The sequence below is a fragment of the Neoarius graeffei genome, chromosome 6, assembly GCF_027579695.1.
Source record: "Neoarius graeffei isolate fNeoGra1 chromosome 6, fNeoGra1.pri, whole genome shotgun sequence".
Classification (NCBI taxonomy): Eukaryota; Metazoa; Chordata; class Actinopteri; order Siluriformes; family Ariidae; genus Neoarius; species Neoarius graeffei.
In genome coordinates, this window is record NC_083574.1 from 69,432,688 (window position 1) to 69,460,013 (window position 27,326).

Below are 27,326 nucleotides of genomic sequence, written 5' to 3' on the forward strand. Positions count from 1 at the left end.
TTCAGCCAGTCCTGCTGGTCCAGGGAATCAAACCAGCAACCTTATGGCCCCAAAGCTGCTTCTCTAATCACCAGGCCCTCTCTTCCCCAGGACTGATGAAAGCTGGAGGACAGAGCTGTTCAGTTAACTCCAACCACATTTTCTCATCTCTCAAGGAAAATGGTATGAAAATTTGTCAGTGGTATCAAAAGCTGCACTAAAGTCAAGCCAAGGATAAACAGAGGGCTGTATAGTCTTCTAAAAACACAATGATCTAGGAGTGGAGAGCTGGAGGATTCCAGTCCACCTCCAAATGACATCTGGACATCAATATAGATCTCTTACCATGTGATGTAATAGTTAAACTGCTATTGATTTTAGACAGATTTAAAAGCACTGTTGAGATTAACTGACGCTAAACTTACTGCCCAGACTGTCCACAGCCATCTTAATAGATGAGTTCTGAGCTATGGGAGTTTCGTGGATCTTTCTGTCTTTAGTCAGTGAAAAATCTTCTACTTCAAATCATGGGAGAAAACATGGAAGAAATGTAGCGTGGTTTGTTTTAGCCTAGAGACACCACCGCTACACCACTACACACTATATGTCCACTCTGAGGACCTATGCCTCCACTCTGCTCCCCAGCTGGTTCCCCAACTAGTTGTAGAAGTTGTATTCATCTGTCCGAGAGAGTTGCTAAACTGGAAAACAGGATAACTTTGCTGCATTAGATCAGAGAGAATGAGATCCTACTTGATTCTATTTTGGCTGTGGTTAATGATTCAGCCAACACTACGGCTAATGCTACTGGCATCACCTCTGTCTCCATAGCTGCCCTAGAGACCACTACTCCTGGATCTGATGTGGCTCTTGTCCAAGCCACTGATCCATGGCCCCAGCTGGGGGCATGACCCAAGCTAGTGAGTTGTTCCACACCATGTCTACTGGAGATCTGGATGGTGGCCTGCAGAGAAAAATAAGTTGGCAGATACTCTGACCATCATCTCCAATCCTGACCCAACCTCCCAGTATTCAACTGGGGAATGGATTTTAAATTTCAGAAGTGCATGAAGCTTCTCCTGTATCTGCATCTCCCCCTGTTGTTTCACCTGCTGCTCATTTGGTCATGTGCTAGACCCAGCAGGGTTCACAGAGCGGAGTTATTCAGCATGCTTCATCTCCAGTGTGGCTGCCAGCAGCTCCACCTCCATGTTCCTCTGGGTGGAATGTCCAGAGAGCTATGCCAAGGCCTCTCCAACCAGCTACACTGATCATACACAGCAAAATCCCCTATGTTGAATTAACACCAAGAGTGTTGATTTAAAACCCTACTGTCATGACCACTTGGCTCTTCGTGGAAACAATATAAAAAGGGGAGACCACACTGATATTACCTTTTAAATCCATGATAATTTATTAAAGTAAATGCTCACAGAAGTCAGTATATGTAAGGCAAAACAAAAGTTTGGTAAAAATCAGCATAGTGTAATGTAATGCCAAAAAGGGGTAAAAAGAGAGAGAGGAGAAAAGAGCCGCAGCCAGCCTCAATAGCAGCAGGGCCAGGGCAGCAGATGATATGAGCTATGATGGAGAAACTAGTTTTAAGCTCCCTCCAATCAGCTGCCAATTAGCAATCATGGCCAGCCCAGATAGCTCCCCCTGCAGACCGGTAGGGGGAGAGTCTCCAAAATGTCTTAATGTAAAGCCAGGTAGAGTGAGGCAGGCCCAGTACAACATAGCTGGGCGTGACATCACTCCCCCCACAAAACAGAGACCCATATCTATGGGACTCTGAAAATATTGGACAAAAATCCCCAAAACCCTTAATAAAGAAACAAACAAACTTTACACAAATAACAAAAGTGAATAAAACAACTATTCTGGAACCACAGTTATTCTGAATAAGACCCATTTACTCACACATGCATTCAGACACTCACTCAGGTCCACAAACAACCACCAGCAAAGTGACTATTCTCACCCACAGTCTCCTAATCCCACCACCCAGCAGATCTTGGCACCTGGATAGCAATTTAAAGAATGGAGAGAAAAAGAGGACAGGAGAGAAAACAGACACCACTATGACTCATTCGAGTCATAGTGTCTCGGAGCCCAAGACAAGGCATCAGCCATAACATTCTCAGTGCCCCAGATGTGCCGGATAGACAGCTTCTAAGGTTGTAAAAAGAGCGCCCAACGCATAAGGCATTGGTTGGCATTCTGTAGCGAGTGAAGGAAAGTGAGGGGGTTGTGGTCCGAAAAAACCACAACAGGGTGCAAACCACCACCGACATAAACATCAAAGTGTTGGAGAGCCCAGATAAGAGCCAGGGCCTCCTTTTCAATCATTGAATAATTTAACTGATGGCGATTAAATTTTAGCGAGAAATATCAGACTGGTCTATCCACATCATTCTTGTCTTTTTGAAGGACAACTGCCCCTGCCCCCACCTGGCTAGTGTCAATCTGAAGCTGAAACTGCTCACCTAGCTTTGGCGCTGCCAAGACAGGCGCAGAACTCAACAATTTGGCATTCTCGAAAGCCTGCTGACACTCAGCTGTCCACTGAAACTTCACTGAGCTTTTAAGCAAATTATTCAAAGGAGCAACAACAGATGAAAAATTACAACAAAAATTCCTATAATAACCAATCATTCCGAAAAAGCACATTAACTCCTTCTTTGTAAGAGGAGAGGGAAACTTATCAATAGTCAAGTCCTTAGCCCTGACTGGCCACACTTTGCCTTGACCAACTACCTTACCCAAATACACAATGGTAGCCTGGGCAAACTCGCATTTTGTCAGATTCACTGTTGGAGCCAAATTTTGGAATCTTGAAGTTGATCTAAAAACCTGCAAGAATTTAAATTACATTATTATTATTATTATTATTATTAATTGCATGGTTATAATTTGAAGTTATGAAATATGTTAATTTACTTACCTTTGATTTAGCCTCCAGTTCTTGTACTTACCTGTTATGTGTGACATGAACACGTAGCTCCTCCTTAGACATGCGTCACTAAGGCGCGAATGTGCAGGTGTTAAATTAGTTAGTTTGATCTGGTGTAAGGGAGGTTAGCTGGTGGAGAGGAAACAGTTTTCTGACCGCATAAGTTTTCACTTTATTGTTTAGTACCACTTTATTTTATAACTTTTGTTTCACTTCTGAAATGTCAACCGGACTGTTGATGGAATAAATCTATGCCTTATGATTTTATTTCAACTCTCTGTGTATGCTTTGTCTGGAATGTGTCAGGAGACTCCCCATCAACCTCACGTCGCTTTAGAAAAGTTTTGGATTAAAACAGCCATGACATTCATCATGGCGCCCTCCGTGGCAAACGTGTTTGCGACACGCTCCCGACACCGATTGTCTTTATTGTTTATTTTAGTACTTTTGATTGTGACAAATGCTCAGTGCTTGTACACTAGGATCACCTACAGCAAAGACACACTTCTGGACATTGGTAAAATTCACCACGGGCCCAGTCCAGTCCTTCTGGATTGTAGCTTTCTTCTCCTCGCCGACACCGGCCGGAGTTACACCGACACCATCCGGCAGGCCGCATCATCACCAGACTCAAGTTGGCGAAACAGCCGATGATCCACGCACCCAAAACAGAGGCACAGTAAGAGAGGTGGGCTACATGCTAGGCTAAAGGCTAGAGCTACAAGACCACCGCTGCCTAGCCTTCTGCTAGCTAACATTTGCTCGCTCAAGAATAAGATGGATGAGCTGAGAACCAGGATAACATCTCAACGTGAGATCAGAGAGTGTTGTGCCCTGATTTTTACGGAAACCTGGACTACTGCAAGCCTGCCAGACCCGGCCATTGAACTACAGACCCACTCCATGCACCGCGGAGACCGCACATCTGCTTCCGGTAAAAACAAAGGTGGAGGTGTGTGTGTTTATGTTAACAACAGATGGTGTACAGACGTACAGGTGGTTTAAAAACACTGTTGTGCGGACATTGAAGTGCTGATGGTAAAGTGCAGACCCTTTTATCTATCGAGGGAGTTCAGTGCTGTGTTTATGCTGGCTGTTTACATCCCGCTGCGGGCCGACCGCACTACAGCGCTAGGACTACTACATGACATCATCGGCAAACACGAGACCACACACCCAAATGCCGTGTTCATCGTGGCCGGGGATTTTAATCATTGCAACCTCAGGACTGTGCTACCGAAGTACCATCAACATGTGAGCTTTCCGACAAAGGACAACAACATCCTGGACCATGTCTACAGCAACATGAGAAATGGCTACAAGGCTGTGCCCTGCGCCCACTTTGGACAGTCTGACCACATCTCTGTGTTCCTCTACCCAGCTTACAAGGCCCTTCTCAAACAAGCCCCCCCAGTGAGTAAAACTGTTAAAGTTTGGAATGAAGAGACTGATCTGGTGCTCTAGGACTGCTTCAGTTCTACAAACTGGGATGTGTTTAAGACTGCTGCTTTGAGAGAAGACTGTTCTGTGGATTTAGAGGAATATGCATCTGTGGTCACCAGCAATGTCAGTACGTGTATTAATGACATTGTCCCCACCAAGCACTGCAAAATATATCCTAACCAAAAACCTTGGATTAACAGTACGCTCCATGCTACATGCACGCTCCACCGCTTTTGCCTCTGGTGACACAGATGGATATAAAAAGGCCAGATATGACCTACACAGTACAGACTGAAGCTGGAAGGATATTACAACACCTCAGACTCCAGATGCATGTGGCAGGGCCTGCAACACATCACCAATTTCCAGCAGAAGAACAGCAGAGTCACAGCCAACCACAACACATCACCAGATGAGCTGAACGAGTTCTATGCTCGCTTCGACACCCTCAACACCAACCAACACAGAGGGATTCTACCAACAGAGGCAGCACAGAGCTCTCCAACTACTGTGACCATAACCGAGATGAGCAAGGTCTTCAGGAGGACGAACCCCTGAAAGGCAGCCGACCCTGACAACATCCCCAGCCGTGCTTTGACAGCCTGCTCCACACAGTTAGCAGAGGTCTTCACAGACATTTTCAACCTGTCCCTCTCCATGTCTTCTGTGCCCACATACTTCAAGACCACCACCATAGTGCCCCTCCCAAAGAAAAACAATATAACATGCCTGAATGACTATCGCCCAATTGCACTCACTTCAGTTGTAATGAAGCGTTTTGAGAGGATAATCATGTCATACATCAAAAAGGACATCCCAGACACAATAAACCCCCTTCAATTTGCATATCGTCAGAACCGTTCAACTGATGATGCCATCAATGCAGCCATCCACACAGCCTTGTCACACCTGGAACACAGGGACACCTATGTTCGAATGCTGTTTGTGGACTACAGTTCAGCCTTCAACACTGTCATTCCCAGCAGACTGACTGAGAAGCTCTCCACCCTTGGACTGACATCCTCCCTCTGCTGCTGGGTCCTGGACTTTCTCACAAACAGACCCCAGGCTGTCAGAGTCGGTACCAGAACATCCAGCACCAAGACAGTGAGCACAGGGACCCCCCAAGGCTGTGTGCTCAGTCCACTGCTGTACACCCTCTTTACCTACGACTGCACCCCCACCCAGAGTAACACTTCCATCATCAAGTTCGCTGATGACACCACCGTCATTGGGCTGATCACCGGCGGAGATGAGAGAGCCTACAGGGAGGAGGTGGCTCAGCTGGTCTCCTGGTGCCGGGAAAATAACCTCTCCTTGAATGCTGAGAAGACCAAGGAGATGATTACTGACCCAAGGAAGAGGAGGAGAGACCAGCATGCCTCACTGCACATCAATGGGACACAGGTGGAGAGGGTGAAAACATTTAAATTCCTCGGAACTCACATCAGTGAGGATCTCACCTGGACACACAACACACAGCAGACCATCAAGAAGGCTTAACAAAGACTCTTCTTCCTGAGGAAGCTGAGGAAATTTGGACTGTCCACCAAACTCCTCAGCAACTTCTACAAGTGCACAGTGGAGAGTGTCCTGACAAATTCCATCACTGTGTGGTATGGGAACTGCACAACTCAGGACAGAAAGGCTCTCCAGCGTGTCATTAAAATGGCACAGTTCATCTGTGGAGCTGTCCTCCCCCCACTACAGGACATTTACAACACCCGGGTCACAAAAAGGGCACAGAGCATCATCAGGGACCAAACACACCCACAACACAGACTATTCACACTCCTACCATCTGGCAGACGCTACAGGAGTGTGAAAGCAAGGACTACTAGACTGACAAACAGTTTTTACCCCCAGGCCATCAGGCTTTTGAACCACGGATTATAATCACCATCTACCTCTATATTAGCAATTTTGCACAAGACATTGCACAGTATATCTACCTCTATGTTTGCACATTGTTTGCCTCTTTTTTTTTAAACGTTATCTTTGTTTTTCATTCTACTTTCATATTTTGCATTCCATATGCACTTTATATTTTATATATATATATATATATATATATATATATATATATATATATATATATATATATATATATATATATATATTTTTATATTGGTAAGCATAGTTTGGTCGGGCAGTTGTAAAATAAGAATTTCATTACCCAATAATAAACCGCTGTGTCTGTTAGTGTATATGACAAATAAACATCTTGAATCTTCACTGAGGGTTGCTGCCACCAACCACTCAAACAGCGCACAGATGCGAGCCAGATGTATTTCCCATGTGTCAGCATAACAAACATTATCATCATCAATGGGCACAGCACACCCCTTCAACCCCACAACGACTCTGTTCATAAGTCGTTGGAAAGTTGAGGAAGCGTTGCACAACCTAAAACTCATCCTTGTGCAAGAATAGAGTCTGGTAGGTGTTACAGTAGCAGCAATTGAATTTTTCCCGTTCCAACCGCACGCCATGCGACTGCCATGCGACTGCCGTGCAGTTCCCAGCTGAACGCCAGGGGGCTGCCATGAATGGCTCAGACCCCCTTCCTCCCCTATTTTAATTCTAAACACGCCCATTCATTTGATTCCATGGTGTCGCCATTAGATGGCGCTTCTCTCATAAAAAAAAATCTTGAAATGTTGTGTGAAGCTTGTTGTCCTGCACTTCCCGATTTCAGTGAGAAAGTAGCTGTAGAATAGATACATAAATGTGAGGTAAATTTTACCCAATTTAAGTATTTCATAGCTTTTTATTTCAGTTATTTTATACTCAATATATGGAATTAAATCTACCCCAAACAAGTCAATGCAAATCATTACCTCAGATTTATTGGGTAAATTCTATATGGTAGGTTACTTTTTCAGTGCAGGAGCAGACGAAACTGCAGGTCTTGGTAGTCTGGTGGTTACTGCACATGTCCTGTACCGGTAACTCCTGAAACATGGTTTGATTCTTGCCTTGGGTTTACTCGCTCAAAAATAAATATTTAAAAAAAATGACTCTTGCAATGAAGCACTGTGCACTTTTTAGTGTTACATGTAGGTCCTTGTATCATCCGATCATTCAAGTATTCCATTCAGTCTGAAAAAAAAAAAAAAACACTCAATGTTTCGTTTTCCTGTTTTTCTGTATGACCAAAAAATGAGGGATTGGTGTTTGTTTTCCTTTTTCCAACTCAAAACAGAACAAATAATAAACAGGGAAACCAAAACGAAATAATAACTCTAATTTACGATTATTGATTTTCTCTATTCCCCATGCTACATTAGCCTTCCCATGATCCTCAGCAACAGTCCATCATCATCTCTGCGTCTATGAAACACAAAAATTGCATGTGCATGTATATATCAAGTAATTTATTCATACATCCTATTCATTTAATATATTAAGCTGTTAATGTTAAGCTGATGATCTCTTAATTATTATTATCTCAATATAATAGTAATCTGTACTCGAGTTGAGGGGGGATGGGGGGGATGCCATCCCCCCTGGAATAAAAAATGGTCAAAATCATCCCCCCTCTAAAATGGACATCCCCCCTCCCTTCCCTTGAGCAATTTTATCAATAAATGTGGACATTACTTCTATTTAACATTGGAATTAGAAATGCCATTCCACGTAGCTTTGCTGAAACTGAGCATACAGTAAGCTACCGCGAGAGAGGGCACGCGCAAGCGAAGCATTTGAGGAGGTGACATTCAGTTGGAGTTCCGTTATTTTTTATTTCATTCGGCGTCAGTGACAGCAGCGGATTGCAGCATCATGGACAAGCGGAGTGGACGGCAAGACCTAAGCAAGTTCGGATTTAAGATCGCAAGAAAAAAACATTTCAGGAGGTAAGTCAAGAGTTACGAATATCAGTCACACTTTCTGTGAGCCCACTATCATGCTGTAAAGTTACCGATATGGAGCCTAATTTGTGGGCGGCGGATAACAACACAGCTATCATAATGAATGTTAGTTTGGAGTCTATCCAGCTATCGATAGCTTACTCAGGTTCATGTTAGCTTTGATTTCTTGTATAAGGCCATTAATTTAATCAGCCTGGACATTCGTTTGTTATTCTTCAGGCAACAAAAAGTGTTATTCAAGACAGGAAGGCTAAAATAAATGACACTAGCAGTTTTGAAGGCTTCATTGCCTCATTAGAGAGCCGGTCACAACATGTAAGGCAGAGCAGGATTGGTGTAGGACTTGACAAAGTGTCTGCTAAAATGCAGCTTTCTTTTTCTTCATCATAGGCTCTTCTTCTGTCTCCTCAATGGGCCTTTTCCCCTTTCCAAAGAAACTTTCCAAAGATGCCTGCTTTTAACTCATTTTGCTAGCTTGTATCCAGTATGTATCAAAGTGCTGGTATGTATCGAAGCAAAGTATCAAAGTATCCAAGGCAGCTCCTTGGTAACCGTCAATGTTAAGGTGTCACGTGACCTAGATAACAGCGGGAATCAATGTTACAGAAAGAATCCGGTCATTTTTCAAAGCTCAAATCCTCGTTCAGATAATAAATAAATCAGAAATAACATTATAATTATATTTAATTAAATTATCTTATCCACTGCTCTTTATTCCAGATGACAGTCAGCAGCAACTGCAACACAGTGCGACAGGAGCTGGAGGACCCGGAGTGGGAGACAATACAGGAGCAGGAGCAAGCAGGAGAACCAACAGCTGAAGAGCTGAAGATTTACAATTTACTGTTGCTTGTTTTAACTTATTGGTTACCTACCTACCTCTGTATTTAATTCAATGTTCCCAGTGTTCAGCTTTGAATAAAAATTCTATTGACTTGATATGAAAAGATTCAGTTGTTCATTTACATTGCCTGCTGAGGTTTTAATAAATTATTTACCAAATGATTTAAAAGGAGCCTACCATGACTATGAAGTTGCACTTCAAATTTGTCATCTGCATTTCACCCTAATATGGAGAATGTGGTAGGTATGTCAGCCAGGAGACTGACTAAATATGACACGACATCCACACTGTGCATGTTTTACAGTAAAATACCAGTGTATTATGTTTTTTTACAACAATAAAAAGGGTACACAGTGTGTACTACACACTTTATCAGCACAAAATACTGTATGTCTGGTAAATGAACAAGGTCCACAGACCTACGTTGTATGCAAACCCTCCTAAACCAGTTTCCCACCGATGGGTCGACATGCGACTAAAAATTTCACCATCCCCCCTGGTTTGATTTTACAACTCGACCACTGATAGTAATAATAAATAATGATAACAATAACAACATGGCATTCATTTTGTCACTTTCAACATATTGTGTCAGACCAACTTTGCTTTTTATTAGAGGACATGAATCAGTGTATCATTCGTTCTTTCTATTTTCAAATGGCAATCAAAAATCAAAAAATGAAAAAGTGACTGGTTATTTTGTTATTTGTTTTTATTTTAACACAAAAAATGAAAAAATGACTGGTTTTTCATTTTTTTTATATGAGCCTAAAATTGAAATGAAAAACAATTTTTTTTCATTTTTTGATTGCCAATTAAAAATAGAAAGAACGAATGATACACAATCCATGTATCATTCGTTCTTTCTTTTTTTCAGTAATACGCAATGACTCGGCCAGGCCCTTTCTTTAGTGTAATAAGAGACAGTAGAGAGGTTCATGCCATTTGTCTATTTTCATTAACCGGTACAGTGTAATCACAAAACAGTATCGTATTTGAACCGACAAGAGACAGTTACCGTATCATTTCCCACTATGCCCTCCTTTGTTCCTAATAACCAGATTTATCACGTTTAATTATTAACAATTATAATAATAATAAATCAATATAAAACCCCGACATCTACAGAAGATTTTCAACAAATAGGGGGCAGGGAAGCTCGCACACAGCAGCGAGTGATCTGTGATGAGATGATTTTGAGAAGCAAAAAAAAAAAACGCTCAACACCAGCAAATGTGGATTAAAGCAGAAAATTACGTTAGGTAAAATCATTTTAGAAATCATTACATTCTTGTTTTTTCAATAAAAATAATATTTTTTAACTTTATAATGCTTAGTTACGTGCCGGGGCTCTGTCAGTCATTGATAGCCCAACTAATAACAGCGCTGTGGTTCTTTTCCTGATCCTTGGCATTGTTTTTTTTTCTTTCTTTGTTGATAATGTGTTACCATATGTGATAAACACGGTTCATTAAAAAGGCCCAGAGATTTTCACTTCTGCTGCATGCCCCCTCCTCTCTGCAAAAATTGTGTATACCTCTCAAGGTGCTAACTGTCTCCATTGTATTGTGAACAGCCACTCCACCCCCCACTGAGGATGCTATTCATGAATGGTAATTTGGTTTTAGGTTACACCTTAATTTCAGTGACAATTTACTCTGCCAAGCTTATACAATGTCAGAGGACAGAGGACTGGAATTAGTGGCCCAAAAAACACAATTTCAGCTTGGAAAAACTACAGACGGTATAACTTCAGGAAGAAAATAAACATTTATTTCACACTAAGAAAAGCAGGCTCGCTACACATGGAGGCTATACAAAGCACAGAGATGTAGCATAGAGCTGTCCCATCGAGTAGTTTCCACATTCCCATGGTGAGTCTTTCCTACGGTACATTTGCCACAGGTGTATTTGTGGCAGCGTACACAAAGTTCAGTGCTTCTCTTATTATTGCAGGGTGCACTGTCCTTCCCAAGCCCCATCCTCAATGCTCCACAAGTGCCTGGCCAGCACCCCCATGTTATATTTGGGTTATTATTCCATTATTATTTGAGGCTAGGTTTTGGGCTAGGGGCTAAGGCTAGGGGTTGGGTTAGGGGTGAGCTCAGGTTGGGGTTAGAGCCAGGATTTGGGGTTAGGGTTGGAACTGATCCTTCTTGGTTGCCTTGGTTGTGACAAATGCCGCTTTTCCACTACAAACGCGGCTGAGTCGGGCTGAGCCGTGCCGTGCTGAGTCGGGCTGAGCGGGGCTGTTGGAGTTGCATTTCGACTACAACCGCGCTGAACCGTGCTGGCTGGAAGTGGGTGGACACATTGGGTGGAGTTAGCGAAAGTGGGTGGACGTCACGTGATGTCATTAAGCAGCGCAAACAGTGACATCAGTGAGCTTTTAAGTGGTAGTCTCACGACCCGAATAGTAAACAATAAACATGGAGGACATGGAGTCGTTAGTGTTGCTGGTCTTGGTGCTGTGGCTTGTTGTCACCGACAACGCGGACAGATACTGGCAAGAGCGTATAGATGAGGCGAGGTGCATAAGGCTTCAGAAATTCTCGTAATTCGTAATTATTCTCCTTCCGGGTTTGCGGTGTTTACAGATCCCAGCGCGCTCGCGGGGCGTGTGTGGGCATGTGAGGACACTCCTCCTCACCAATCAGTGCACAGGGGAGTGTCTGCTCATGCCCCCAGCCTCACTCGGCACGGCTTGGCTCGCTTCAGCCCCACTCCAAAACGGTGCGAGTTTTAGGGGCTAAGCAGGGCTGAAGCGAGCTGAGTCGTGCTGGTTTTTGGTAGTCGAAACGCGAGCCGTGTCGGGCTGAAGCGAGCTGAAGTGAGCTGAAAAAGGGTAGTGGAAAAGGGCCTTAAGTCTGGTTAGGGTTAGAAACAAAGAGGCTATTTCTCAAGTAACACAATAATTAGGCTTCTTTACACAACAATGGGAGGCAGGTAATGGTACGTTAGACTTATTCACAAATTTGGGGGGGATTTCATTGCAGACTAAAGTCCGCACTTTGGGCCTTCTAGTGTTAAAAATATGCTGTTAACTCAAAACACTTCACCATGTCCCCTCTACGGCTCCGTACTTCTTATTCATTGCAAAACGTTTATTTCAGCGCTGTATACAGGTATTGAGCACACAATATGACCGCTTTTATGCGGTAGCCTAATAATAATAGAACAACCCGAAAATTGCAGGGTAACCCCAGACCTGCGTAAGTGATGCACTACTGGCAAAAGAACCAGTGACGTATGAAAAAAACCCACACCTTGGACCAAATACACATTATTTTCGGCACGCTGCTTCACCAGTCTGTAATGGTATTTTTCATATGATTACATTATGGTGTAAATGTGGTCTTGAGAAAAAAAAACATGTTTGCAGACCTTTTGTTAAAATTGCTAAACGTGATGTTGTAATATTAATATGTAATAAAAAATAATAATAATAATATCAGACATAGTGGTGTAGTGGTTAGCACTGTCGCCTCACAGCAAGAAGGTCCTGGGTTCGAGCCCAGCGGCCGACGAGGGCCTTTCTGTGTGGAGTTTGCCTGTTCTCCCTGTGTCCGCGTGGGTTTCCTCCGGGTGCTCCGGTTTCCCCCACACTCCAAAGACATGCAGGTTAGGTTAACTGGTGACTCTAAATTGACCGTGAGTGTGAATGGTTGTCTGTATCTATGTGTCAGCCCTGTGATGACCTGGCAACTTGTCCAGGGTGTACCCCGCCTTTCGCCCATAGTCAGCTGGGATAGGCTCCAGCTTGCCTGCGACCCTGTAGGACAGGATAAAAGCAGCTAGAGATAATGAGATGAGATATCAGACATTATGATCTTAGAAAATGCTTTAGTGACGAACAGTTACAGACAGTAATATGTCGTGATATTATATTATAAAATATTATTTTTCATTAGGCTATATATTAAATTATATATTAAATTTATCTTCTAAAATAATAGACTGTACTCATATCACAACCGGTTTATTTCACCATTGGAGATCAGATCACAGAAGACATGCGTTACATGACTCAGTTTAAGGATTTAAGTAGGCTATTTAAAAGCAATGCCAGCAGGACTTTGTGGCTCAGGTGGATAAGGTGCCACACCATAAATCTGGGGACCTGGGTTTGATTCCGGCCTGCAGTCATTTTCCGAGCCCTCCCCGTTTTTCTCCTGCTCATTTCTACACTGTTCTAAATGAGTTTGGATGTCTGTAAACCAATCAGGATGCTTTTTGTCGAGCATGCGCTACATGAACAGGCACACACACAGGCTCCCTCGTGCACTCCGTCATATGCGCGATGCAGATTAATGTTTCGCGTGCACGCTCTTGCTCACTTGCTCTAGATTCCGGGAGATATTCTCCAATTTGCGGGCATCAGGGAGCCACTATCAATATGCGGGAGACTCCCGGAACTTCCGGGAGATTTGGGATGTCTGCACTCATGGATTAAAGCAAAAAAAAAAAATCATCTGACTGAAAAAAAAAGCTCCATGTCGTTGGCCCCTACCACATCAGCGATGCGTCAAATTTTAAACGCCGTGTTGTCCATTATCCCCTCGGCCCCTACTTATAGTACATTTACATAATTTTAACAATGACTAAAGCTAAGGCAAGACTTTACCATTGTCATTACTGGCTATAAATGATGAAACATCAAGTTTTCAGCGCAAAGTGCAAATTTATTTCAACAATACTTTAGTAATGCACAACAGTAGTTAAGAGAAAAGTGCAAGTGCAGTCGAACTTGAACCATGCTTTCAAAAGAGTGGAACAGAAATAACTTGCAAGAAAAGTGAAAGTTCACTTTTTCTGCTTCTTTGCAGTGAAGCCAAAGGCATCTAGTTTTTTGCCATTGCTTCCATAGACTTTTTTTATGGCAAACTACACAAAAGCACACACCTGCCATTTACATCTTTTTGCACCATGAACTAAATGGCTTGCCATTATCGCCTATTTCATTTAGCCAAGCCCATCTCCACTTATTCTTTACCGTTTTGTCGATGTCTGACACATCTGTGCTTTCATTTAAAAGAAGTGCGTCCATGCTGGCAAAACCGAAAGTAAGGTGGGGTTTACATTAGACCATATCAGCGGATCATCAGATTAACGTTTTTAAAACGATTAGCGTGCACACAGCAACGCCAATACACGATTAGCGTGCACACAGCAACACCAATACACGGATACGCTCGGCTCCGCAGGCATCCTGCGCTCCAAATCACTCCACCCTGAACAGCGAGTGCCCTCTGGAGGGTGCGTACTCCGGCCCTGCGCAGCTCACAGAGCACGCGAGTGAAGTGCATGAGCAGTGATTTGGGACTGAGCCGCTGTGTGTGTGATCTCAGTGCATATCGGACATGCGCGTCACTTACCACTTGCAAGTGGAAGGATGGCAAGCCTAAAGACAATCATAACTACACAATGGGCAGTATTTGCATCAGTATTTGCAGTATTTTCATACTTTTATACTCTTTAATGAAAGGTGATACAAGGCGGAAGTCCGCGCCGTTTTTCAGCAGTCGCGTCACATGACCAACGCCAGCGAATCAGGAAGGTGGATGTCACAGTGACGTTGTCCAATGACGACGCCAGCTAGAGCTCAGCACAGCGTATCCGCGTATCCTCAATGTTTACACAGCACCGGACCAGACACGATCTGGATTGAATACGTGGACCCTGGCGGATTCCCGTTTCCCCGCGTTTTAATGTAAACGGACAGTGCATCCGCGAAGAAAACGAGACAGATACGGTCTAATGTAAACTTGGCCTAATTTGACGCACTCTAGTGATGGAAATCGAAGGGCCTATATCCGGTGGCCTTATACGCAGTACTCGAGTTGGGGGGGATGTAGGGGGAGGCATCCCCCTTCTGAAATAAAAATCTCAAATCATCCCCCTTATAAAACGGCCATCCCCCCATCACATCCCTTGTGCCATTTTACCGATTAATGTGGAAATTAGCCTACTATTATTTTAACAAATATTACTACCATTTCAACATTAGAGGCTTTGCGCAGTGATAGCCTACATGTAGCTGGATAAAAAAGACGCATATTTATTTATTCGGTTGCACCTCTCATTCACACCTATACGGAGGTTTCAGTCACTGAAAACAGCTACTTTTGCAAACTCTGGGCAGAGTGGAGATTTCTGAAAACTCCATCTTCAGACACTCATGTAAATCAGGAAAACGAAGCAGCAGTGGGCGAGAGGGCGCGCGCGAATATAATGAGCCATAGGTGTGAATCTTTCACCGAATGCCAATTGTCCCGGTTCTTCATGAAATCGCACGCGCACGCACAAATTCATTAGATTAACTTTCAAATAACTGTTCTTGTGCACTTGTGACACCGGAGCCACTTTCCTGAATTTTGAGCTTTGGAGTATTGGCTTCTCATCTCATCTCTCATCTCATTATCTCTAGCCGCTTTATCCTTCTACAGGGTCGCAGGCAAGCTGGAGCCTATCCCAGCTGACTACGGGCGAAAGGCGGGGTACACCCTGGACAAGTCGCCAGGTCATCACAGGGCTGACACATAGACACAGACAACCATTCACACTCACATTCACACCTACGGTCAATTTAGAGTCACCAGTTAACCTACCCTGCATGTCTTTGGACTGTGGGGGAAACCGGAGCACCCGGAGAAAACCCACGCGGACACGGGGAGAACATGCAAACTCCACACAGAAAGGCCCTCGCCGGCCCCAGGGCTCGAACCCAGGACCTTCTTGCTGTGAGGCGACAGCGCTAACCACTACACCACCGTGCCGCCCCAGTATTGGCTTCTTTATCTATTTAATCAATGAACTTATTTGTCACATACATTAAATTACTAATGTAAACCATTAGTAGCCTATTTAAGCAATCGCTGTTTTCTCCACTGTTTTCCGACCTTTTGTGCTTAGTGAATGAGACACTTCATTACACTCCACTGACCGACTTCCAATTCCGGACTTTTTTGAAAATGTAAAATATAGGCCTACGAGATGTTTTTTTGGGACTTAATTCGCGTTGCTCCTTCACTATTAATTTTTGAGACAGACGAGGCACTAAATACTGTGGAATTATTTTCTCCTTACTATGAAGTTTGGCATCTTAAACAAGTGTCGGGAAATCTTGCAGCCCGACTCTGCAGCCTCCAATGTTTAAGCGAACTGCTGAAACCATAATGTTTAAAGATTAAATCGTAGGCTAATCAAACCAAAGAAAAATACAGCTTTTCCAGAACGTTGTCTGCCGAAGCCTGTTTAACCTGCAAAAGGCTTAATAGCATAGGTCTTGCTGCGGCTTCAACTTTTCACCTGATCACCTTTCAGTAGGCAAATATCATTATTACTACGACTACAAAAGGCCTAGTATTAGACAAGTAGTTGCCTAGTAGTAGGACAGCCAAATAGTTTCATCAGTGGCCTACGCCGAGCCTCCCTGGGACTAGACAGTAGCGGAGGCTTTATTTATTTATTTATTTATGCCTATGCTGCACTAGACAGTGTTTATGTAGAGAGCATGCGCACTTCAATCAATCAATCAATCAATCAATCAATCAATCAATCAATCAATCTTTTATTTCAATTATATATAAACATATTCAAACTCGCTGTATGAGCGCATTAAAATCTTATGGCTTTTTAATTCACGGTGAAACTCCTCCGGGTTGAATTAACTCACTGAAATCAGCTGTTCTCAGCATTTGATAAACCTGCTTTGTGAAACGGACAATCACTGCGCCTCCCCGTGGAAAAAGGAGGGATAGCAGCTGGTTTTCACACAAGCTGCTTAGGGGCGTCACCAGTCAGGACTGCATTGACTACGTCATTGTGGGGGATAAATTATCTGCACGGACCAATCGGCAGACAGTCACGAACCAGTCAGGGGACGGCCAAGGGCCTGCTGAGGGCCAGTCACGGAAATGTGGAACAAATTCAATGGCTGCCACTGTATGAAAGCAGAGATCTCCTGCACTCTAGGAATCAGGGGAACCTGATAATAACCTTTTAAATAAATCAAACTTTCTAACAAATCAAGCAGTACCAACTTGATCAACACAATCATCCATGCGAGGTAATGGGTAAGAGTCCGGTTTAGTCACCGTGTTCACTTTCCTGTAATAAATACAAAACCTAAACCTAAACAAGAAAACTCCAAAATTAAAGCTTTTAACTGTTCACATTGTTGCACCTCCAAATGACCCAACAGGCCGTCTAACTCGGCCAATTTCTCTATGTTGTTTAAACAAGCCTGCAGGACCACATCATTGGGGGCGCGCACACCATCCTCCGCTGCCACTGGAGATGCCTCTGGTGCGCCCTCCACAACAACAAGACCCACAGCTCTCTTCTCAACCTTATCGTCTGCCAACCACAATGATGAGCAATACAATTTGAGTAGATTAATATGACAAAGTTGTGTAGCCCTCCTTCACTCAGGAGTAGAGACCAAATAATTAGTTTCGGACACCTGCTGAACAACAGTGTATGGACCAGAATATTTAGCCCAAAAGGCAAACTGGAAATAGGCAGCAGTGCAATGACCTGATCCCCTGGGCTTAAGACTCTTGCTTCCGCCTTGAGATCATAATTGCGCTTCATTTTCTTTTGAGCTTTGGTTAGATTTTAACTTGCCATTTTCCATGCCAAAAACAGCCTGCGACGAAAACCATAAACGTAACTAGCCAAGCTCTCAGGTGGCTCAGATATATCCAAATCACTGGTCAACACTGACAATGAAGTATGCACTTTGTGGCCGAAAACTAAATTGTTGGGGATAAAGCCCATGCTTTCCTGCATGACTGCTTGAGCCGCCAATAATAGCCACAGTAGACCATCTTCCCACTCCCTCTTCATCCCCACACAATAAGTGTGAAGCAGAGACTTTAGGGTAGCGTGAAAATGTTCAAGAGCCCCCTGGCTCTGTGCATGGTATGCTTTGCTCAGGTTGTGTTGAATGTGCAATTGTTTCAGTGCTGCAGCAAAAACTTTTGAAGTGAAGTTCGGACCACAATCACTTTGAATGACTTTTGGAATGCCAAAAAGTGACATAAACTGAGACAAGGACTTAACAACAGATTTCGTGATAATAGTCCTCAGTGCATTTGCAGCGGGATAACAGGTAGCCTGGCACATGACGGTAAACAGATAAATACAACCAGATTTTGACAGGGGCAAAGGATCTATGCAGTCAATGATAAGGTGTTCAAAAGGAGTGTCAACGGATAGGATGGGTTGTAGGGGTGCAGGTTTAATAGCAACATTAGGTTTACCAGCAATCTGACAAACGTCAGAACAAACCTTGCTACGTCCCTCTTGATCCATGACCAGTAAAAGTGTTGCAACAATCGATTGTAGGTTTTCTTCACCCCAAAGTGACCAGAGGTTTCCCCATGTGCCATTTTTAATGCTACATCACGGTAGTTTTCAGGCATCACCACCTGCATGAGCTGATCTGCCACATCAGTATTGGCACACAGTGACCACCTTTGTAGCAACAAACCATTCTGCACAAAGTAACCATGATCCAAATTAGTGCCATCCGAAGCCAACGCAAAATATTTTTGCAAACTTGGATCATTTTTTTGTGCATCAATCATCTCACCATGAGACAACAGTGCTGGTAATTCTGGAATGAATAACTGAGCTAAAGTGTTCCTAGATACTTCAGATGGTTTAGCAGCCTGCACATGGGCCATTGCGTGCATCACCATGGAGGCAGTGAAAACCTCTGGGAAATCTTGGAGACACCTTGTCTAGCTCAGCTGATGGTATGGCCTCAGTCTTAACCACAAGCGGAGATATTGACTGATCAGGAAAAACACAATTACAACCAAAATTATTTCCAATGATCAAATCAGCACCATCTATTGGCAGAGATGGACACACCGCAATGGTTACTTCACCATTCACAAAACCAGAAAATAATTGGATTCTGTGCAATGGCACTGGAAATGACTGAAGCCCAATTCTCCGAATTAAGACAAAACTCTCCGTATCTGAATCAGAGGAGAAAGGCAGGATAGATTGGCAGATGAAACTCTCTGATACTCCAGTATCACACAAGATTTTTACCAGAACTCTACAAGAGTCTCCCACCAGTGAGACAAAACCCTCTCTGACAAACAAAGCATAATCCGCAATGTCAGACACAGTTGTTTTGTTAAGCTTATTACATGGCATTTTTTCCACATTTTCCTTCTCAACTGGCACATTACACTGCGCATGATTCAATGCCTTCGAAGCTTTTAACTGAGCCACATTCACATTATTTGAATGCATAGCAAGGACAGAAGAGGTGCAAAGGCCAACTTTGCTGCCACCACCTTTCGCCTTATTACGCGCACTCAAAACAGGACATTCTTTTTTCCAGTGACCCAGTTCAAAGCAATAGTTACATTTATTCTCCACATCAGTCTCGTGTTTTATTACAAGTTACTGGATCAGACCTCATGGGAGGGCCCGCATTAAAATGGTTAGGGCAATACTCCCTATGATTGTACTCATAACATGGAGAAAACTCACACATGGAGTTTTTACGTGTCAACGAAAAGCCATCAGCAAGGACAGCGGCCTCAGCGGCTGTCTTCACTTGATGTTCATTTGCGTAAGTGAAAATTTGTTCTGGGAGAATATGTTTAAACTGTTCCAAAATCATTAAATCTTGCAATGCATTGAAAGAATCAATTCCTTCTACCGTTAACCAGAGATTGAAAAAACTGGTGAGCTCTCTAGCTACTTCATCATGGGTTTGCTTATATGATTTTTTCCAAAAACGAAAATGCTGTCTATATGCCTCTGGAATTAATTCGTAGCATTTCAATATGGTATCTTTAACACACTGATAAATGTTTCGCTCAGCAGAAGATAATGCAACAAATGCCTCTTGCATACGGCCAACTAAAACAGTTTAAACCAGCAGGGTTTTCTCTTCATCACCCCAGTTCTGATCTGCAGAGACATTTTCAAACAAAGAGAAAAACACATCAGGATCATGCTCATTGAACTTAGGGAGAAACTTGATCACACCAGCTAGGCCAGATTATTGAGAGGAATTTCCAATTTTACCTTCAGCTGCCAGCCTCAGCCTGGTTCTCTCAACCTCATGATCTTGTTCTAAATTCTGGAGCCTTTCTAGCTCTAACAAGCAATCATTTTCTCTCTCTTCAACCTCCCATCTTTTTAGCTCAATTTCGATCTCTAATTTCTTTTGCGCAATTTCTTGCTCCAATTTCTTTTGCGCAATTTCTTGCTTCAATTTCTTTTGTTCAAATTCTAATTTCTTTTGTTCCAATTGCATTTCAAATTGCATTTTCATTAATTCTCCTTGCTGTTCAAATGTCATTTCATTGGATTTACCAGGTTGTATATTTGAAATAGGAGGATTTTCTGAAACTGGTACACCCAGATCACTGGGCTCCCTCGGAGTACTTCCAGGCAGCACCTGCTTGTCTTTTAAACACTCCTGAATAAAATCTACAAGCTGTTCTTTCTTTGCAGATTTCGGCAATGTCAGTTCAATTAAATACTGTAATGGTCAGCCACCTTAACCAAATGGTCCTTCGTTAAAGCTACCAACAAACTTTCGGATGGAACAGACAAAAAACATCTTCTAATGTACTCATTGCATAATCTTACAATCACCAATCAACGATCAAAATTATACACAAATTGAATAAACAAAACAAACTTCCAGATCAGACTTCCAGAATAACTTTACCAGCCAACTACAAACAACTATGCAAAGTGGATGCAGCACAAGCAGTCCCAGATAGCAGAGGGACGTTGAAACGGCGCCGATTCTTGGTCAGAATGGTCGGTTTCCGTCGTAAGTCAGAAAATCAACGCTGAAACGGCGCCGTGAAACGTCGATTTCTCCGCCGTCGGAGAAGGTCGATTTATCACTGTTGAATCACCGTGGGTAAAGGTTGATCTGTCGACCGTCAGAGAAGGTCGAATATACGATGTTGAACCATCGTCACTTTTGCCGGCCAGTTTTCAACATTGGTAGGATGAGCAACTAATTGTTCAGAATATAAATTCTGGCCCGTAGCCAGGGGGGATCGGAGGGTTCGTTCGATCCCCCCCCGGACACACACGCCCCTCAAGATTACTCAAGATTTATTCATTTGTTCATGTCCGATGAATATACATTGATTCACATTTAAATTTACAATATCAAATCCAGACTAATCAAAAAAGAAAAGTAGACTAAGTGAGGACGAGTTAGAAAAATGGGTTTATTTCTCCTATGTTTATGTTTACACGTTTTGTTCAGACTGCTTTACACCCCAATCCAGTGGGTGGCGGTACTGCCCCCATTAGACCCCTTTCACTGACGTCACCCGAAACCGGAAGACCAACAAACTCGTGATTAGGGGGAAATAATGGCAGCGCGCGGTATGTGAACCCACGAGGCACTTGGTTCATCAAAAACCTACAATGGTAAACTTTTGTGCTGTGTTAGGGTGTTCTAACAAAGCTGATGGGAAAGGTGAAAAGAAGTCTTTCTACAGAATACCAGCTGTGATTGAGACACAAGCAAACCAAGGAGCTTTCTGCCAGGAGACAGAGAGAGGATTTAGCTGCTTTATGTAGAGCGGATCTGAATACTTCAAGTCTATTTTGTTACTGGTAAGTCACTAGGCTAGAGTGTTGTAGAACATTTTTTTAAATGTCTAAATTAGAAGATTTGAAGTGTGCTCGTGTATTTGGGGGGTACGGGAGTAGGGGGCCAGATGAAGTCCACCTTTGGGGAAAAAAGATCCCCCCCCCCTTCCACAATGCTGGCTACGGGCCTGAAATTGCCACTGTTTGTCTTATCCTGCTTACACATAGATACGAGTAAATGATATAAGTATAAGTGATAATGATAAGTAAATGATAAAAAAAAGAACAAAAACCAGTTTACTTTCTTAACTCAGCAATGGATTTGACCTTCTATCTTTGAAAGTTTTTTTGCAAATAACTTAACATTTCCAAGATGATCATAAATTAATTCTAAGAAGATTGAAAGTGTTACAAAACCTGCATCTTATACCTAACTGGTGGGAATGGTGGTGTTACAACTTATCCTGGTGTTACTTTCATACCCGGTGTCTCTCATCTCTGTTGTATTGACTTTCATTTCAAGGCATGATATAAAAAAGGGCCAGTACGTATACGTAGCGATATGTCGTTGGATGTCCCACGCTGTCCCATAATGCAGTGCGATTACCACTGCTGTTTACTGGATGACGTCATTTTCGTTATATACCTGGGTGCACGTGAAACTCCCACACCACTCGGTTGGATCGCGACTCTCTTGTGGATCGGCCTGCTGTTACGCTTGGACCATTGAAACAACATTGAGAAAAACACTGGACCACGCTACATTTTCATTCATCCCTGGACATGTGGTACGTACCATTATTCAGTCACTATTAATAAAGGGAATTTCGAATACAATTTCAAGCAGTTTAAGAAGTTATGATGAACTTCAGTCATATCACGCGTTGGAGAAATTTCCCTCAACTAGTATCCATTTGAAACAACAACAATGCAGATGCATTATTCAATCGAAAAACGAGTCGAAGTAGTTGTCTTGTTGGAGTGAAAACTTAGCGTTGGTGTGAAAACTTAGCGTTTAAATCGAGCATGTAGGCCTAGGTCGCATGTCGTTTTGAGCTGACCTGTTCTTTTGTGTAGCCTCATTATTGTCTTCATGCTACATTTTATTCTATCAGGTGTCTACCTTAGCCCTTTGTGGAGGAACCGACGTAGGGGTCACAGTGAGGCGGATGCTGCGTAGCCTCCTGGTCAACAGCTTGGCCAGCCAATTTAACTGGGCTGGAACGGGGGAAAAACTGCGTTTAAGGACACCAAGATCCATGATGTCCTGTTTGGTAGGTTATGCATGTGCACAAAGCTGTAAAAGAGGGTAAAATAGTAAGCTGTCGCAAGTACTTGCACACTACTTCTAAACGTTCTTTGATAACTCCTTCACTAACTGTAACATTACGATTATAACGACAATGACAAACATATTGTGAAAGATGCAAAGGATTAAAAAGGATTAAGAAACTCACCAGGCGCCTTACTCAGAAAAAGCAGGTGTGCAGGCAAGTCCAGGGAGGCTGACTGGGTGACGAACGGTCCGGTAGTGGCATTTCTATTTCCGCTTTGTGTCAATGGGGAAATTAAAATGTTTTTTTTTTTTTAATCCCGTTTAAATTGTCACAAGATTCACATCTATGGTTTCTGATTTTTACATATATTTTCTGTACTAGTACCATTACTTGCCACCTACCACTAGAGTGTGACGTGCATAGTCTTAACAACTCAAACTTTAACAATTATCACCATGCAAAGTCTCAATGTTGTTTTGTTCTTTTTCTTTCAGATGCTCTACAAAAGCAGCTGCCAGGGAGCACACGCTACTTTTAGTGACGCAATCAAGAAGTGGCTTAAGTATGCGCCAGAGAGAGAGGGAGGGATGAGGAGACGTGAGGTAGGGTGGCATTTAGAAACCCATAGCCTACTGCTGACTTTCTTTATCAATGCTGCATCAAATTAATTTTGGTTATGTTTTTCTGTTTCCATGTACAGGTGTCTGCGCCGCAGGAGGAATAGGCCACAATTATAAATTATAAATAAATCATAAAATGTTTCTAAGAACTTGTTCAAGTGTGTTCTGTTCCTTATAAATGTTAATAGTTATGCCTCATTAGATAGCTTGACAAACATTAGGAGAGGTGCATTGTTGCATGCATTTTTATATCCTGTTGTACATAAAACAGGACGTAGCCTACGCACATTGATATAAATTAAGTTTCACTTTCATGGTTGAAGTATGCATGTGTGTGTTCATCCTAGGCAAGAGCCCCGATGCTTTATTGTTAGCTAGTTTAATTTAGCCTCTTTTGCTTAATTTGTAGCCTTCCTGTTGTACATAAAACAGGAAGTAAAGTTGGATGAATCATCGCCGAAAATTAAACTATAAATCGACCGAAATCCGTAGTTGAATAAAGGGTGAAAGGGGGTCTATTCTCTGTCGGCCACCATCCACTTTTCAACGTCGTTTCAACGCAAACTCGTATGAGCAAAGCGGTGTTGAATCAACGCCGGTGATCCACGATGATTCGACGGCGTATGGTCGAAGAACATGCCGGTGATTCCCCGTCGAATCAACGCCCTTTTGCTATCTGGGGTAGGACAACTTAAACCATGGCGCTTTCCCCTAAACATTTACCCCCCCACCTATACTAACCTGCCTTCACACTAAACCCAAGAACTGAGGATCATTCACTCACCGATACCGTTGGAGTCATACTGCTCCAATAAAAAGTCAATCCAGCTGGTGCTCCACAGTGGTGCCCTCCGTCCAGGCTCCAGTGACACTCCAGCCTAACCCAAATGCAAAAGTGCTCTAAAATGAGGATAAACCTAAGCTCCACAATTTATCGTGCTAAGCTGCAAACACACTTCACAAAAAAAAAATGGTTGGACTAATAATGCTCAAATCTGCACGCAAATACTCCCCAATTTACCCCAAACTAAAGCCTTAACACAAAACAATCAAATGTGACTCCCTCAAAATAAACACTGAGTGAAAACTGGTTGGCCAAATTTACGCTTCATTCATAAAATCGTGCCAAAATGGCGGTCGCGTTTACGAAGGTCACGTGACTGAAAAGGGTCCGTGAACCCACGAGGCACTTGGTTTATCAAAAACCTACAATGGTAAACTTTTGTGCTGTGTTAGGGTTCTAACAAAGCTGATGGGAAAGGTGAAAAGAAGTCTTTCTACAGAATACCAGCTGTGATTGAGACACAAGCAAACCAAGGAGCTTTCTGCCATGAGACAGAGAGAGGATTTAGCTGCTTTATGCAGAGCGGATCTGAATACTTCAAGTCTATTTTGTTACTGGTAAGTCACTAGGCTAGAGTGTTGTAGAACATTTTTTTAAATGTTTACTGAATAAAAACATCCTTAATTTTATCAAATATTCTCTACTCTATATTTCATTTCTTTCTTTTGTTTTAATTTTCCTCCCTCCATCCCTCTTTGGATTTTAAATATAGTTTTTCCCCATGTCTAAATAATGAGGTAGGGTGGCATTTAGAAACCCATAGCCTACTGCTGACTTTCTTTATCAATGCTGCATCAAATTAATTTTGGTTATGTTTTTCTGTTTCCATGTACAGGTGTCTGCGCCGCAGGAGGAATAGGCCACAATTATAAATTATAAATAAATCATAAAATGTTTCTAAGAACTTGTTCAAGTGTGTTCTGTTCCTTATAAATGTTAAAAGTTATGCCTCATTAGATAGCTTGACAAACATTAGGAGAGGTGCATTGTTGCATGCATTTTTATATCCTGTTGTACATTAAACAGGACGTAGCCTACGCACATTGATATAAATTAAGTTTCACTTTCATGATTGAAGTATGCATGTGTGTGTGTTCATCCTAGGCAAGAGCCCCGATGCTTTATTGTTAGCTAGTTTAATTTAGCCTGTTTTGCTTAATTTGTAGCCTTCCTGTTGTACATAAAACAGGAAGTAAAGTTGGATGAATCATCGCCGAAAATTAAACTATAAATCGACCGAAATCCGTAGTTGAATAAAGGGTGAAAGGGGGTCTATTCTCTGTCGGCCACCATCCACTTTTCAACGTCGTTTCAACGCAAACTCGTATGAGCAAAGCGGTGTTGAATCAACGCCGGTGATCCACGATGATTCGACGGCGTATGGTCGAAGAACATGCCGATGATTCCCCGTCGAATCAACGCCCTTTTGCTATCTGCTACGTAGCTCTACACACCACACTACACTCTACCATAGCCAGCAGTGGGAATTAAAGTAGCCTACTCACAAAAATTCCGGAACAGATGTCCCGGATGAGCCCCCATATGTCATGACCACTTGACTCTTAGTGGAAACAATATAAAAAGGGGAGATCACACCAATGTTACATTTTAAATCCATGATAATTTATTAAAGTAAATGCTCATAGAAGCCAGTATATGCAAGGCAAAACAAAAGTGTGGTGAAAATCAGCATAGTGTAATGTAATGCCAAAAAGGGGTAAAGAGAGAGAGGAGAAAAGAGCTGCAGCCAGTCCCAATAGCAGCAGGGCCAGGGCAACAGATGATATGAGCTATGATAGAGAAACTAGTTTTAAGGTCCCTCCAATCAGCTGTCAATTAGCCATCATGGCCAGTCCAAACAGCTCCCCCTGCAGACCGGTACGGAGAGAGACTCCAAAATGTCTTAATGTAAAGCCAGGTAAACTGTGGGTGGTAAAAGAGAGCAACTGGACTTGCTTGAAGATTCTTGAAGACGTTTCACCTCTCATCCGAAAGGCTTCTTCAGTTCTGTCTGACTAATATGGAGTATCAGGTATTTATTCTCTCATGGATGAAAAGCAATCCTAAGGTATCGTTGAGTCATCCTGTTGGTGTGGGTCACTGGAGGCTGGGTGTGAACGGCCTAGAGAGTCGTTGGGGTGATCAATGGGTTGTTGGTTTTCTCTGTCCTCCTGTGAGTCATTGAAAACAGCTGGGTTTTGGTGTGCATTCAGTTGTCTGGGAAGTGTGCCAAGGACTGCATTGTAGGTGGCTGATAAATGGTGTCTTAGACCACCACCTCTGTTCAGTGATGGTCATTCCAGGTTGACAAAAATGGCTTATTAACTCTTCGCTCATACCAACGATCCTCTCTGGCTAAAATGCGTACACTGCAATCCTGAAACAAGTGTCCTTTGTTGTTAAGATGAAGATAGACAGCAGAGTCCTGGCCTGAGGAACTGGCTCTCCTGTGTTGATCCATGTGCCTGTGAAGCGGTTGTTTTGTTTCCCCAATATACGAGTCTGTGCATTCCTCACTGCACTGAATTGCATTGTCCTGTTTGTGTCTGGGTATTCTGTCCTTAGGGTGGACCAGTTTCTGCTTCAGGGTGTTACTGGGTCTGAAATGTACCGGAATGTTGTGTTTGTAGAAGATCCTCCTGAGTTTCTCAGATAGACCAGAAATGTAGGGAATGACAATGTTCTTGCATTTGTTCCTTTTATCTTCCTTGTCTGTTATGTTCCTTTTTCTGCTCTTGAAGAAAGCCCAGTTGGGATACCCGCAGTTCTGAAGTGCTTTCTTGATGTGATTTTGCTCCTTCTCTTTTCCCTCTAACGTTGTAGGAATGTTCTGAGCCTTGTGTTGCAAGGTCCTAATGACCCCCAGTTTGTGTTCCAGTGGGTGGTGAGAG

The 27,326-nt window shown here is 42.8% G+C and overlaps 1 protein-coding gene and 1 long non-coding RNA gene across 2 annotated transcripts in view; one reads left to right on the forward strand and one right to left on the reverse strand.

Annotated features, from left to right (window-relative positions):
- rasgrf1 (Ras protein specific guanine nucleotide releasing factor 1) overlaps positions 1–27,326 on the reverse strand; it is a 706,856-nt gene that overhangs the window by 345,944 nt on the left and 333,586 nt on the right. The window lies entirely within an intron of this gene.
- On the forward strand, positions 22,919–23,722 carry LOC132887509 (uncharacterized). Its single transcript, XR_009654839.1, has 3 exons — positions 22,919–22,968; positions 23,466–23,573; positions 23,672–23,722. It is a non-coding gene; the product is annotated as an uncharacterized LOC132887509 (long non-coding RNA).